A 12870-nucleotide genomic window follows, 5' to 3' on the forward strand; every position below is an offset into this window, starting at 1 on the left:
CTTTGATTTTTAATTTAAAATAAATATGCTATGAATTAATATGACTAACACGATTAGTATGTAATTTTTTATTTCTAAAAGTGTTTAGATAATGTACTTTTTTATTTAAACCTTTTAAGGTAAAAAAAAATTTATTTTACAAACAAAACGAGTAATTTTTTATTTTGAAAATCATTTGTGTATCTTTAATTATTTATAAGTAAGCATTTTAAACTTAGTCAAATGTACATCTCTTAAATCGATTCTTTTTTGTGTCCTTATGTACTACAAATCTACATCTCGTAAAGTTAGTCCCACCAATGTCTAGCATAAATAAATAAGCAAGTTAGATTAAGCCCTTGTCTGATCCCCATTTTGGAGGAAATAATGCATTTTAAATAGTAGATTGATAGAGAATGTGTGGTTAAAAATTAAAGAAATATTTTGGATTTGCGTGTAATATTATTTTATTCAAAAATGTGTGGTTGAAAATGAGTTTTGAAAAAATGAATTTTTAGAAGAATGAGAATCAAACAAGTACTAAATTTCAAAATTAAACGTTAGGACATAAGTATATTTTTTACTTTTTCTCTCAAGACATTTTGCATATTAGATTAAATTTTACCTGTGTAACCTACTGAGTCGAAATTCCATTCAAATGTGGGTTATCTAATGATAATTTGGAACTGGCCGATTATGGCTGCACAGATTTGTTTCATAAGTGATTTTGTTTTATAAGTAATTATTTTTACTACTGGGCAGTGTGTAACATATAATATTTATCATTTAAAGGATGTGACTGGTGTAAGTTATTTATCCACAACTTCCTATCATCTTTATAAGTTGAGTTGAACTGCATGCAAGCGACAGATGCGTTGAAAGATACTCAAGAAAATGTTGGGGAATAAAAACCCTCAAATATTTTTCATATTTTATTGCCTTGGACCTCTTGTTTGCTTTTTCAAATTATATCAAGATTTAACTCCTCCCAATTGTAAGTCAGCCAGAAAAGAGACTTGCTTTTTCCCTCCGAGCCCCACCGAAGTAGTTAGAAAATAGACAAATGGGAAATAGAAGAGAAACAAACTAATTATAGAATAACCCGATTGAAGCGTAATGATCATACGTCTATAATGCATTGTATGTCCCATAATAGGTCCCATTCCCACTTTTTACAGGTCAGTGGAATCTTTATGTTCAAAATCTTGATCTAAATAGTCATTTATTTGGGACCTCCCAAGGAGCAGTAACTGTCATTCTAACTCTTCTCAGCTCCTTGCATTATTTGTATGAATATTCATATATCCTTCTTTATTTTTTTTTATACATGGCATTAAGTTCTTTTCCAAATATGTTCAGTGTACTAGCCCGAGGAAGATAGGAAGTCAATTACTTGAAATATTTTAGGTTTTAGCATGTAGACTTCAAGAAGTATATTTGGGTAACAGTGTAAAAATGCTCATAGATTTTAACCTGAAGGAATAATTAGTTGCTGCCGGTAGGCACTTAAAGAGAAGTAAGTGCCGAAATTTAAAAGCTGCTAGTGGAAAATTCTGAAACCTTGTGTGGACACTCTTGGTACTGCCTCCTTGTATTGGCAAACCAAGTGGCAGGGGTCTTGATGGTCATTTAGAGGGTGTTTGGGAGACATTTTAATCTAAAAATGTATTTTTGAATAGTAAATTGATAAGAAATATGTGGTTTAAAAATAAGGAAATTTTTTTGATTTACGTGTAATATTATTTTAATAAAGAATGTGTGGTTGAAAAGAAAAGAAAGAAAAATGCATTTTAAAAAAAAATGGGTACCAAACGGATAGTTAATTTTATTTTGTCTTGCCTTTGTATTAGTGTGATCTAGGATCCACACCTAGGTGACTTGTGTCCAAAATGAGGCTATTTAAGGTCTTTAAATGGTACTTATCCCTTTTGACATTGAGGTTGTAAGATGTATTATAAAAGACTGCAATATTTATAGTTTGTGTTACGTGTTGACACACTTGGCCAACCCACTAGGGCCTATGGCCTACTCATACCGAACCACGTGGCACTCCAGTCGAGGTGGTATGTATGGTCGAGACCCATATTCCGAAGCCCTGTGAAAGTGGCGAGGCCCTTATGCCGAGGCCCTTTGAAAGTTGCCAAGGCCCATATTTCGAAGCCTTGTGAAAGTGGCTGAGGCCCTTATGCCGAAGCCCTTTGAAAGTTGTCGAGGCCCATATACCGAAGCCCTGTGAAAGTGGTCGAGGCTCTTATGCCGAAACACTGTGAAAAGCAATTGAGGCCATGATGTGAAAGCACCATGAAAATGAAGCCGAAGCCCTGAAGTGGAAGTATTATGTGAATGGCCGAAACCCTGAAGCCGAAGCAGAAGCCTCCGAACCATAAAGGAGCATCTTCCATATTCACTTTTCCCAAGAGATCTTCTTCTACATAAAGATCGTGTTTGAATGATTGATAGGATGTTTGTCATGAGTGTAAATGTTAAGTCTTGTCAAAAGAGTGGGGGTTCTGCATAAGCAATAAATGTGCAGCAGGCTAGCAAGTCAAGAATGATGCCTAGGATTAGACATCTAGGTTAAGGAGATGAGACAACGTGCCTCCTCATCCAAGGGCCACTATTTCACATGTACTACTATAAATACTTCCCTTATGTAACATTAAAGGAGTAATGCAAGAATCAATACAAGAAATCATACTTTACTCAACTCTCTTTTTCTTATTACCTTGCAACACAATACGAGTTTACATATTTACAAACATCGATTGGTAATTATTGTACAATAGGTCTACGAACATTCTGTCGGATTCTGAACGCTCTCGTCCTGGGCCGTTGAGCTACTCCCACGCCCTCGATCTGTCCGTTTTAGACCGTTCACGTGTCTTAGCGTATTGGACTTTCGCTCACGTGTGCGCGGATGGGTCCGGCATTTGTTGGCAACATTTTTTAGGGTTAACAGATTGGTGCCATCTGTGAAAAAGCATACTATAACCACGAACAACTTTGTGGTGGAAGCTTACTGAAGAGGAACATTTGAGCATCCCCTTGAAAAAGGATTTGTTCTTGAAAAAGAACAAGAGGAAGCCTCATCACTTGGACAAAATTTGGAGTCGAAACCTAGAGAAAAATTGAGCACACAAGAAGATATAGCCCCTAGGACCAGCAGCTGTCCTAGCTGTGCACCGCAGGTCCCACCACCATCACAGGAGAGGTGGTACGAGAGTGGCCACCCAGAACTATGGGAGGCGACTAAAGAAAAGGCCCTTAATGAGGCCCATTCTCTCGAGGAAGAGACCATGCCTAAATAGGCCTTTAGTAAAGAAAGAGGTTGATGAAGCGGCCCTTGATGAGACCCCCTCTTTTACAAAAGTGGTCATGCCAAAGAAGACCCCCTCAAAGGGGAGAAACTATTGAAGTGGCCCTTGATGAGGCTCCCTCTCTCAAGGAAGAGCCCATAAATAAATAGGCCCTCAGTGACGAAAGAGGTTGATGAAGTGGCCCTTGATGAGGCCCCCTCTTTGAAAAAAGAGGCTATTAAAATGAAGAACCCCTGAAGTGGGGAGGCGGCTGAAGAAGAGGCCCTTAATAAGGCCTCCTCTCTTAGGGAAGAGGCCATGCAAAAATAGGCCCCCAGCAAAGAGAGGTTGATGAAGCGGCCCTTGATGAGGTCCCCTCTTTTACAAAAGAGGTCATGCCAAAGAAGACTCCCTCAAAGGGGAAAAACTATTGAAGTGATCCTTGATGAGGCCCCTCTCTCAAGGAAGAGCCCATGAATAAATAGGCCCCCAGTAACGAGAGAGGTTGATAAAGTGGCCCTTGATGAGGCCCCCTCCTTGAAAAAAGAGGCCATTAAAATGAAGAACCCCTGAAGTGGGGAGGTGGCTGAAGAAGAGGGAAGAGACCATGCAAAAATAGGCCCCCAGCAAATAAGATTATAATAGTTTGAGAACTGTTAGCAGGATGTTTATTTTCCACCTGGTCAGACGTGTTAGCCCTTGAAAAATGAGCATTTCCTAACTCCCTTCATGATATGTTTATCCTTCACCTCTGACAATCGAGCTTAGCCATAAGATATCGTCACTCCGAGGCTGTTTATAAGACTCCGATAGTTTGAGAGATTCGCGGGATGTCCACTCCTTGCTTCTCCAGATATTTATCCCTAAATTCACGAGATATTTATTCCTCGTATCTCACTATCGTTGAGCTCAGCCATAAGACCTCGTTATTCCAAAGCTGCTTATAAGACTCCGATAGTACGACAGTTGCTCACGGAATGTTTATTCTCTGCCTCGTCAGATGCTTTTTCTTGGCTTCGCGAGATGACAAACCCTCGCCCTTCACTATCACGAATCTAGCTATAAGACCCCATCTATTTGAGGCCTGCTTATAAGACTCCGATAGTTTGAGACGAGCCACCAGCTTGATATTTATTTCCTACTTCATGAGATGCCTCACTACGAGTTATTGCATTATAGCAACTGTCTATCTTTCAGAGTTTTGCTTCTGCCTCAGCCATGTTACATCTACTTATCCTCGGAGAGCTTATTTTACCTCTACATAGCTGAACCATCCATCATGTTGGAAGCGTCGGTACCTCGGAGGAGAGGTCAAGATCCCATCTCTGGGCCACTTCGCTTGAACTCCGAGGCGCACGCCACTTGCCTCCTTTGGTGAGGCTGAACGCCAAGGGGAGAAGTCTCAACATGGATGAACCATCCACCATGTTGGGAAGTGTCGACGCCTTGGAGGAGAGGTCAGGTTCCCAACTCTGGGCCACCTCACTTGAACTTCAAGGCGCATGCCACTTGCCTCCCTTTGGAGAGGCTGAACGCCAAGAGGAGAAGCCTCAACATGGCTGAACCATCCACCATGTTGGAAAACGTCAGCACCTTAGAAGAGAGGCCAGGATCCCATCTCTTGGCCACCTCGCTTGAACTCCGAGGCACACGCCACTTGCCTCCCTTTGGCGAGGCTGAACGCCAAGGGGAGAAACCTCAACATGGATGAACCATCCACCATGTTGGGAAGTGTCGGTGTCTCGGAGGAGAGGTCAGGATCCCATCTCTGGGCCACATCGCTTGAACTCCGAGGCGCACACCGCTTGCCTCCCTTTGGGGAGGCTGAACGCCAAAGAGAGAAATCTCAATATGGATGAACCATCCACCATGTTGGGATGCGTCAGCGCTTCTGATCTCTGGGCCACCTCGCTTGAACTCTAAGGCGCACGCCATTTGCCTCCCTTTGGCGAGGCTGAACGCCAAGGGAAGAAGTTTCAACATGACTGAACCATCCACCATGTTGGGAAGCGTCGACGCCTCGAAAGAGAGGTCCTAATCCCAACTCTGGGTCACCTCGCTTGAACTCCGAGGCATACGCCACATGCCTTCTTTTGGCGAGGCTGAACGCCAAATGAAGAAGCCTCCACTTTGATCGAACTCCTTTACACATTGATTTTCGACGCTCAATCGCTACGAGCTCCACGCAGCTCTACCTTTTCAACTGACCTACCAAAGCCGTTAGAATGCCAAAGTAATCCAATTCAATTGAAAGGTTTTTCAGTTTAAGCATCCATTCAAGTTACAAAGTTATCAAACTTAAGTACTTCAACTCACTTGGACGTCACAACTTGCTTAAGTTCAATCTGAGTTGAGCCATTGTTCATGTGGCTTGAGTTATAACTTCAAGTGATTGGAGTTAGGATGTCAAGTTCAAATTACTACTTGAGTTAGTTATTGGGTCATTCTTAAGTTCAACTACTTAATGAGGCCAATGCACTTGGAAGAAAAACAACATATGATGAAGATAGATTACATTGATCTTTAATCAAGATTACAAAAGGTGGGTCTGAGGCTAGTACATTGATATAAATTGAAAAGTGAACTACGCTAAGCCCAATCAATGGTAGAGGTGCCTCAATGGCAGGTGCCTCAGCAGCTTGAGCCTTAGAATCCAGCCATTACAAGCCTCACAGGTTCGGTTTCTCAACCACCTCGGCTTCTTCATCACAATTCAGCTATAACAAGCTTCGCAAGTTCGATTTCTCAACCACCTCGACTTCATCACAATTCAGCCTTCACAAGCCTTACAGGTTCGGTTTCTCAACCACCTAGACTTCTTCATCACAATTCAACCATAACGAGCCTTGCAGGTTCGAGTGCGCAACCACCTCGACTTCATCACAATTCAGCTTTCACAAGCCTCGCAGATTTGATTTATTCAACCACCTCGGCTTTTTCATCATCCATCCACAACAGCACATTTCTAACTCCAACCATGATATAAATATATATACTTGGACTTGGGGGACTATTATTTGGGGTTCAAAAATTCTTTCCAGTTTTACCCAACTCACTGGCTTTACTTCATTAAAGTTTACGCATTAGATAAATGACTATACTTGAATTTGGGGGACTATTGTTACGTGTTGACACACTTGGCCAACCCACTGGGGCCTATGGCCTACTCATGCCGAACCACGTGGCACTCCAGCCGAGGTGGTATGTATGGCCGAGGCCCATATACCAAAGTGCTGTGAAAGTGGTAGAGGCCCTTATGCCGAAACCCTTTGAAAGTTGCCGAGGCCCATATACTGAAGCCCTGTGAAAGTGGCCAAGGCTCTTATGCCGAAGCACTGTGAAAAGTAGTTAAGGCCATGATACGAAAGCACCATGAAAATGGAGCCAAAGCCCTGAAGTGGAAGTATTATGTGAATGGCCAAAGCCTTGAAGCCGAAGCAAAAGCCTCTGAACCATAAAGGAGCATCTTCCATATTCACTTTTCCCAAGAGATCTTCTTCTACATAAAGATCGTGTTTGAATGATTGGTGGGACATTTGTCATGAGTGTAAATGTTAAGTCTTGTTAATAGAGTGGGGGTTCTGCATAAGCAATAAATGTACAACAGGCTAGCAAAACAAGAATGATGCCTAGGATTAAACATTTGGGTTAAGGAGATGAGGCCACGTGCCTCCTCATCCAAGGGCCACTATTTCACATGTACTACTATAAATACTTCCCTTATGTAACATTAAAGTAGTAATGCAAGAATCAATACAAGAAATCATACTTTACTTAACTCTCTCTTTCTTATTACCTTGCAACACAATACGAGTTTACATATTTACAAATATCGATTGGTAATTATTGTACAATCGGTCTATGAACATTCCGTCGGATTCCAAACGCTCTCGTCCTGCACCGTTGAGTTACTCCCACGCCCTCGATCTGTTCATTTTAAACTGTCCACGTGTCTTAGCGTGTTGGACTTTTGCTCATGTGTGCACGGGTGGATCTGGCATTTGTTGACAATATTTTTTGGGGTCAACAGTTTGTGTTCAGTATGAAGTGCTAATAATGCTACGACCTATTGTAAAGTTACAAGTACATTCTTCTAATTTGAAGAAAATTTGAGGATATCCCTTACGCTCAACTTTAATCTCTATATAGGGTAGAAGTATTTGCCAACATTAAGAACGTCCTGGTGACTGCAAGTTCGGGAGTGCATGTCTTTTTTATCATCCCACGAGCCATGGCTTGTTAGCATATCAAAATTGGCATCTTCGAAAACTTTTGTTGACTCTAATGCTGGATTCTAAGGTGATTGGAATAGCTGGAGTTGGAAATTTTCAGTACTGTAATTTTTTAGTTCCCTATGGAAAACAAACTTGTTTACTTCGAATCACCCTGATAGGCTATTTTTATATAGTTTTACTTAGAACTACATCAAGTGAAGAAAGAGAGGCCGACGTTAGAAAAATTTTGCAGCCTATCATTTGGAATCAAAAATCAACGTAAAACATTGCTCATGTAATGTTTCGTTGAGGTTTCTATAGGGAGTGACTACTCTCTAAATCAATACTAAAAAACAGCTTTTCACCTACGGAAAATTATCAACGGATTGCATCCATTGGTAATTAGAAATGAATTATCTATTGGTAAAAGTAATTCACTTTCAACTACGATAATCAGCAATGAATTTTCTATTGGTAACAATGATATCCTTTTACCAACGAATATTCCGTGTCTAATGTAACCATTTAACATTTGAATCTTTCACCTACGGATATTCCGTAGGTGACGTACCAAATATTACCAACGGAAACAATCCGTTGGTAATTAAAAACGGATTATCCGTTGATAAAAGTAATTCACTTTCAACTACGATAATTAGCAACCGATTTTCCATTGGTAATGATAATATCTCTTTACCAACGGATATTCTGTGCCTAATATGACCGTTTAACATTTGAATCTTTCACCTACGGATATTCCGTTGGTAATTAAAAACGGATTATCCGTTGGTAAAATAATTCAATTATCCCACAGCGGAAGTTTACAAGAAAGTCTTTGGAGTTGTCCTCTATAAATTTGTGGTCTAATAAGTGGTTAAACAATATTTTGGCTTTTCAATTCAATTGTTTAAAAGTTTTTAAAAAATTATAATTATTAAATAAATAATAATAACAATAATAAAAAAATAAGTAAATAATAATTTATTTATTATTATTATTATTTTATCATGCCTCACATCTATACGACTATTTACAACATTGATTTTTACCAATTGTAATAGTAGACATTTATCAACGAAAAGTCGGTTGGTATTGATTAAGATTTTTATCAACGAAAATTCCGTTGGTAAAAAATTCACAAATTAACAATAGAATTTTCGTTGGTAAAATATTTACTCTTTACCTACGGCACAATCCGTTGATAACTATCAGCGACTCTCAAATTAACAAAAGATTTGTGGTTGCAAATATTTTGTTGGTAAAGGGTAATAGAAACAGATATCAAGGTTTTAGGAACAGAAAATTCGTGCCTGAAGCCATATTTTTTAGTAGTGAATTTATCTTGTTTGCATAGTTTACAGGACATTTTTATTTGTTTGATTAAGGCAAATCAAGAATTTTCTTTGATTTATTGAAATGATATGTTCTATATTTATTTTGTATGGATTAATGAAGTTATTATCGATTTTATGCAATCCCGAAAATATATATATTTTTTTTGTTGAGAGAAAGAATGCAAAAAAAAAAAAAAAAAAAAAAGGACATACGGCAATGGTAAAAAAATGTTGCAAAAAGTGAGGATATAAATGATTTTTTTATATAAATAGTAGGAAATGACAACAGGCAACAAATGTTGCGAAAACATCAAGGCAACGGGCAAAGAATGTTACGAAAACATCAATGGAAACGAACAAAAATGTTGCTAAAACATTAATGGTAACGTGCAATGAACGTTGCTAATACGTCAATGGCAACACACATAGAACATTACTAAAACATTAATGGCAACACATATGGAACGTTGCGAAAATATCAATGCAACACACAGTGAAGTTGCTAAAACTTTAACGGCAACGTGTAACGAACATTGCAAAAAGTTTTTTACAACAATTTTGAACGTTGTCGTATCTCTCTGCTCTATAGAAACGTCGAAACCCGCAACATATGTCCGAACGTTGCATGGCAACATTTTTTTACCGTTGCAAAAGACCGTTTTTGGTGTAGTGACATGTTTAGATGAATACATGTTTTATTAATAGCTTTACATCCAACATGACATACCGGCTACATTATAGTATTCCTAAAACTTACTTTCGTTAATTCCTTTATTTACCTGGAAATGCCAATAGTACTTACTATATCGCATTTATAAGTAAAAAACAATGAAAATAGAAAAGTGAACAACACTCGTATACAGATAATGCTCGCCCTATGCTTATGGTTGTCTATAGTGTTAAGAAAATGATATATTTATCCAAACAAATTATTTAGAAGTTCCGTATCTTATCATTTCACTTCACAAGCTCGCCTTTTGGAGTTGAAGCCAACTTGCCGTATTTCCACTCACGATAGGCCCTAAAAGTTTGAAGCCATAGATAACTAATTACGAGACTCTTAAACATAATTTTTTTTAAGGATCATAATAATACTTGAATATTTAAATAACACAACTATTTATACTTAAATGAAAACTTTGCACAAAATATAAAACATTTCTCACAACTCGTGAGATTTGACTTATTATATTATTTAGCCTTTTTTACATTTTGACATAAAAATTAGTGATCGAACTATTCAAATCAATTTTTTTCTATAAAAATCATATCTAACCCATTGAGACCTTAAGTTTTCGTGTGTGTGTGTGTGTGAACTATATACCTCTAATTTTCTTAAATAATTAAAAACTCAAGCTACTAGAAAGAGTCCTAACTTCTAACGTTATGAAAAATTAAGTAAATTAATATATTATATTCTAATTAGTCAAACTTTTAGATATTAGTGAGCATGTCATCAAAGACAGAACTTCTATGTGCACACACTTGGGAAAAAACACTTGTAAATGTATCAAGTCTATACTAGAAAAAAAAATGATATAATTCTTGGTTAAGGGTGTTTCATTTAAATTAAATAACATTATCTAGGAACTTAACTTTTTAGACAAATTTATCCATGTATCACGTACGAACCAATGCCGCTTCATGCATAATATATAAAATAACGGCTTTGATCTAATGTCCATGGTGGGCATCCATTATAATGTCCACCATGGATGTGACAATATTTGGTATTGTGATGAGTTTGTTTCACTCATGAATTTTGCACAATTTTAACTTGATTATTTGCTAGATCTTATGAGTATAAAATGCTTTTGATGTGTTTGTTAATGTTGTTTTGAAGATTAGGAAAGGCGATGCAAAAAGAGGAACTAAAGCAGATGAAGAGACTAAAAATAAGGAAATTAGACCAGAAAGACAGTGCCTGTAGCGCCTAGGTGTTACGAAACTTTAAAAAAAACTGAAATTTGAACCTGAGAGGCAGTGCTGCAACCATAGTGCCCAGGCACTACCATTAGTGCCTAAGCGCTACGTTTAAATTAACGCGACACTTAGGCACTAGATCCTAGCGCTTAGGCACTGCGTCAGGGTCGTTTAGGATGCGTTTTTGGGTTGTTTTAAAATTTATGAAACCCTACTTTCTATACAAAACGGAGGGAGTACCTATAAATACATATTTCTCATACTTTTGAAGGGTTCTTCACGCATTGAGAGGCAAGATAATAAAAAGGGAGATTCAGAAGAGAAATTCAAGGATAATAACACAAAGCAATTGAATATTTGAAGCATTGATTGGAAGGGGAAGGAGATCTTAGTACAAGAATTCTACTTTTTCTTCTACATCTTTATTACAAATCTGGTGATGTATTATAAGACAATTGATTTTTTTTCTTCTTACACTATGAATAGTTAAATTTATTGTTAGGACGAACAATGTAACCAATTGGGATCCTTTATATTCTCTTATCAAGATTCTTAGTTTTTAATTTTTTCATGTGTTGATTTTGCTATGAATTGAATGCATTAAATTATTTGATCAATAATTTGATGATTTGTGTGATTCCTTTACGAATAGATATATGAGTTTAGGATTTAGACCATGTAGTAAAATTTAGTACATTGGTATAACGAGTAGAGATATCTATACCATTTATTGCGGTCATAATTGAATTTCTATGACAAAAAACTCGTCTAACTAAATTGAATTTGCATAGAGACATGAAATTTAATTAGTTGAATAGGCTCAATGAGAATTCGAGAAGGGTAAATTAAATATAATAGGAGAATTTGACCGAACACTACATTATAATTGAGTCTTAATTTGAGATGTAAAAGTGATCAATAGATGAAGTTATTCTGCCATAACATCTATTCATTATTTGATTTTCCAATCAATCGTGTGAGCATCTATTTATTTTCTAGAATTTAGATTAAAACTCAAATCCTACAACTTTTAATTTGTTGTAGTCAAATAGTAGTTAAAGAAAAATTGAATTAAGTGTTAGAAAATAGTCCTTGTAGAATCGACAATTTGGACTCTTAGGTCCACTATTACTTGTTACGGGTCGTACACGTACAAAATTAAAATTTTACGACATATTGCCGCGTCCACATCGGACATTATAGCTTATGCTTACAATGGACATTATATTATTTCTTTTTTAAATACACTGTGAATCTATTTGTATTTTATTATAAAAGGACACCATGGCCGAAAAATGAATGGTTAGTTTTCGAATTCTAAATCATATCCAAACTTTTCTTATGTACAAATTTGATCACTCTTCTTTCCATTTGATATTTTAGTGTAACTGCTCAAAGTCGAGATGCAGGGCTGCTCTGTGTAATTAATTTAAAATTTATATAACTCACTAAAAATAGCTATAAACTTTGAATCTTCATGAATGCACACAGCACTCTCCATGCTTTTGTTTCCTTCTTCATTTCAGATTTCATTAATTTTTAACCTGAATTCTGATTAATTCAATCGGCCACAAATGGTTGTGAAAGAGCAATTCAAAAGGCGTCAGAGATTCTTTCTCTTTTTCAACATTACTTTTTCCAAAAAAAGAAAGCTGTTTTTTTTACATTACTTTTTCCAAAAAAAGAAAGCTGTTTTTTTTTAAGGTCGCTTAAATGTTGAGGCCCTAAGTCATTACCTAGATGCTTTGGTCCAAAGTCGAGCCTGCTTCCACTCAATTTGACAAGTTGGCGAGTGACTCGCATAGTCAATTTGTTGTTAAGTAAGTCGCGTGTGATCGAGTTGATGAGCAGTTCATACGTTCACCCTTATTATACTATGAACTAAGAAAACGCTCAATTTTAGTTTTCTTTATCTGCTACGTACTCGAACATCACCACTTTATATATATGCTCATAATTTAAGAATCCCATAGCTAGCTTTACTTTCCCCAAGGCCCTTGACATTACTTATCGCTCACTAATCAACGTTTAAAGGTGACTCAAAATTTATTTACAATACAAAAAAAGAGCATAGGCTATTAGAACACCAATTTAGGTAGTTTTGAGTGATATTAAATAATAGAC

Source organism: Olea europaea, chromosome 16 (assembly GCF_002742605.1).
Source record: "Olea europaea var. sylvestris chromosome 16, O_europaea_v1, whole genome shotgun sequence".
Taxonomy (NCBI): domain Eukaryota; kingdom Viridiplantae; phylum Streptophyta; class Magnoliopsida; order Lamiales; family Oleaceae; genus Olea; species Olea europaea.